Source organism: Primulina eburnea, unplaced genomic scaffold (genome assembly GCF_022965805.1).
Source record: "Primulina eburnea isolate SZY01 unplaced genomic scaffold, ASM2296580v1 ctg633_ERROPOS1830697+, whole genome shotgun sequence".
NCBI classification, from domain to species: domain Eukaryota; kingdom Viridiplantae; phylum Streptophyta; class Magnoliopsida; order Lamiales; family Gesneriaceae; genus Primulina; species Primulina eburnea.
The window spans coordinates 43007-46978 of NW_027331417.1; the positions used below are offsets into that span (position 1 = coordinate 43007).

The window sequence follows — 3972 nt, forward strand, 5'->3', positions numbered from 1 at the left end:
AGCTTGAGAGAAATCTTCGAAATATTAAACCTTTTATTCAGAAAGAGAGTAGTTGTTTTTCGGTGTGTCTATTACAAAGGAAAACCTCTACTCTTATAGACTCCAAAAGCAAACAGTACATCCACTATCGAAATACTTAAACCAATACAATTAAGACACGTACTCAATAAAATATAAAAATTACAGACTCAATAATACACACATATGACAAAAGACTTTTAGTCGGTAGTGGCATCCAGCTCAATCGGTGGTGGCATCCAACTTGCATCTACTGAATCATGCCTTAAGTAATGAGAAAATATCACCATCATCATCATAGGGATCCTGTGCATCTTGATTTTGATCATCATTTTCTGCCATAGTAGTATCATCTTCCATTTTATCTTTTCCTTTTGAAGAGGTAGATGCTTGTGTAGATATATTTGATTTTTCACCAAATACTTCTGAAAACATAGAAGTAATGGTATCTTTGTCCAAATGTTGGAAAAGTTCTTTAAGTAAAGTGGTTTGAGTTGGAGTATCATGATTCATGTTTTTCATAGTTTCTCTGGCAGGTCCAAGAGCTATTACCCCTTGTCGATCATAAGCTTTACCTTCTCCAAAGAAGTCTTCTTTTCCCCACCATTTTATTAATATTTTTCTGATCAAAATAGTAGGGGCAAATTTGATTTCAAATTTTTCTTTTGGCAAATCCTGTAATCCATACTCCCATCTTATAATCCAGGGAACATTATAATTAATGGAGAATTGAATTATTGCGGTCATTCCGTCGAATTGTGGATTGGCTTGCTGAAACTTAATCCATATGTTTTTAACATTTCTAGGGAAAATAGAGGGCATTACCCCCCATGAGAAGAAAAAAGTTTTGAACCAGGTAGGGATAAATTGATGAATATCATCTAATTGGAATTTAATTGTGAAGGCCCGAAAATCCTCGCTTTGAAAATTGCGGTAAATTAAAAATTTTCTTTTTAAAAGAACTTAACCGGTCTCATTCATAAAATCGCTGGTGAATCAAGTTCAATGTTTAAAATAAAAGCAGCGGAATAAAATAAACACTGCTGCACTGAGGTCCTCGGGTGCCACTACTGCTGACCCAAGCTGGCTCACTGGTCCCCGTCCTCTACCCTGACCTCATCAGTACCTACAACAATCAAGTCTAGTGAGTCTAAAGACTCAGCATGCATATATCGCAGGTAACGAGTAAAATCTGAAGTAAAATATGCATGGGATAAAATATCATGTCATGAGTCATGCTGAAAATAATTTGTACTGATGCTGAAAATAATCTGTACTGATGCTGAAAATAATCTGTACTCATGCTGAAAATAATCTGTAATGATGCTGAAAATAATCTGTACTGCTGCTGAAAATAATATGTACTGAGCAATTATAATACGTGCATAACTGAACTGATAATCACGGTAAAAACGTTTGCTCCTTGGAACCCTGTACTGAAATAACTGGTAAAATTTTCTGTTGAGATTATGTTTTACGCCTATGGCCATTGCACTAAGCTGAACTGAGCTGGCGGTCACTGAAGACCTGATGGTACCATCCTGAACTGATAGGTCACTGGCGACCTGATGATACCAACCTGAACTGAGCGGTCACTGGCGACCGTATAAATAATGCTCCCACATAGTGAATGAACCACAAGCCATATCGCATAAATCTCAAAAATGAATATTTTCTATGCACGTTATATAATTAACCAACATAATTAAATATGAACAATTAAAATCATGTACTTGCGATATTTAAAAATACCTATATGACTTGATTGAGGTTTAGAAAAAGTATATACATGCCTTGGTTTGTTTTGACAGAAAACAAACGAAATAACGACGCGGCGCGGCGGAGACGGAGTGCTCTTCTCTTTCTCACTTAATTCTTTTAAATTAAGCATGCACCATAATTATTATAATAGCGTAAAAATCGTAAACGTGATGCATGAACATTAAAAATATTTTGATTTGTGCTCAGGGCGCTGCTAGGACTAAAATCTCACCCCGGGTGCAAAATTACCATTTTACCCCTGAAAACCCGAAAATTACCATTTTGCCCCTGGACGTAAAATTTCACTTCTTTGACATTTTCTTAATTCCATTGACTCTAACATGTCCCAAATAATTATTTAAACCTACGAGAATTTTCTCATATTTTTTATTTGGCTTAAATCGATAACTTTTAAATTAATCATTAATTATAACATAATAATGCGCTTTAATCCCGAATTAAATCTAACCTTAACATTAAATTCCCAAATTAAAAACTTAGACTTCTAATAATTGTTTGAGCTTAAATATAATTTTCCATAATTTTATTAAGCTTAAATCTAGGCATTTCAATTAATTCCTTAACTAACATTTCGTGCGGCGATTAAATCCCGGATAATTTCAAAACTCATTATTTTGATCCGAAACTTACCAAACTCCTAAAACTGTCCCAAAACATATTTAAAAATATTCCTAGACGTAAACTCAAGCCCATTTCGTAACTTAACCGAATTATTTTAAAACTTAAACCGGGGTCTCGGTTTTAACCCGAATCGATTCCAAACACAACCAATTTTTTCTCAACTTTTTCCTACACCAAATAAACATTTAAAAGATCCAAAAATACCAAGGTTGGACCTAAAACTCTACGGCTGAAATTTCCAAGAAGTGTCCTATTCTCGGCCCCTCATTATTTACACCCAAACACATGTCCCAACCACTTAAATGTTTTGATCCACTTCAACATCACGTGTCCAGCCATGAAAGGGTCACCGATCAAACCTTAAAAATTTCCTAAACTAATCTTAGCCGAGGCATAAAGCTGCTGAACCTAACCCAAAAATTTTAAGAAAACTTCGCCTCCTAAGCTCGAACATAGGCACGCGATTTCTGCCCCTTCTAGACTAAATTAACCTGAACTGAACCCACCCCGCGGCAGATGCACCAGGATTACAGCTCCTCGCAACTCACACAGTCCCTGGCCCCTCACGATCTGATCCAGGTTTCCTTGTACAGCCGAGACTTCCCCAACAGCCGATCTAACCTCACGCATCCGATCCCGCCTAAGTTCGCTCATTCTCCTACTAAACCATATCACACCTCAACCTCAACCCTTAGACATCATAACCTTGATCTTAGCAGCACTCAGCAACCCTTCGACAGCCCCTTTGCACGCAAAACATCAAAACGTGAGTTGGGTGTATTGTAAATACAAGTTCAAGCCTCAACCGAAGCACACCCGTAAAATAAAATGCATGAACCGAGAAACAACATGAATGGCGCACAAGACAGCATGTATTAGAGCGTGAGAGATGCAGAAATAAAATACAGTGCATGCCTTTGATGATTGATGAACCACACACGAGGAGGGAGACACCGGGAGAGCTCCTAATGCAAAGAATGGAGGTGGCCGATAATTTCCTTGAGGTTGCTGTTAGGAACTCGAGAAAGTGGTGTCTGCAAGATGGGTGACGGCTGGTGCATAAATAATGGTGGTGTAAAGCATGCCATGTGATGATCTTAATGATGGACAACACACGAGAGGGACTTTATCATTCAAGGGTGGGAAGGAAACCGATGGGCCTCAATCTTTAAGATGAAAACATGGGTGTGTTGGCTACTCAGGAGGTGTCGCCTATTGGAATCATTAGGTGTAGGATAAATGATATTTGAAAGTTCTGTTTCCACAGTGTATGTGTGAGTTGAGGGTCAGTGTTGTGTGTTACAGAATATAGGTGTTGTGCGTAGGTGTTGTAACACTCACGACAACATGCAGCGGAAGTTACGTTTTGACAAATTAACACACAACGTGAATTATAATAAAGTGACAACCGAGATATGAATTATGCACAAGTATAAAATACTTGTGCGGTGCCTCAGGGCAAAATAATTCACTAGAAAACTTGTAAGTTTACACAAACCAATACTAGTGAAAGAATAAAACAACTCCCTTATTAAGGCGAGTAACAAATTG

The 3972-nt window shown here is 37.6% G+C and overlaps 1 long non-coding RNA gene across 1 annotated transcript; it reads right to left on the reverse strand.

The window, feature by feature from the left end:
* Positions 1-397: 397 nt before the first annotated feature.
* On the reverse strand, positions 398-3617 carry LOC140821562 (uncharacterized). Its single transcript, XR_012115788.1, has 2 exons — positions 3337-3617; positions 398-1144 (listed from the first exon to the last, which is right to left on the reverse strand). It is a non-coding gene; the product is annotated as an uncharacterized lncRNA (long non-coding RNA).
* Between the last annotated feature and the right edge of the window lie 355 nt (positions 3618-3972).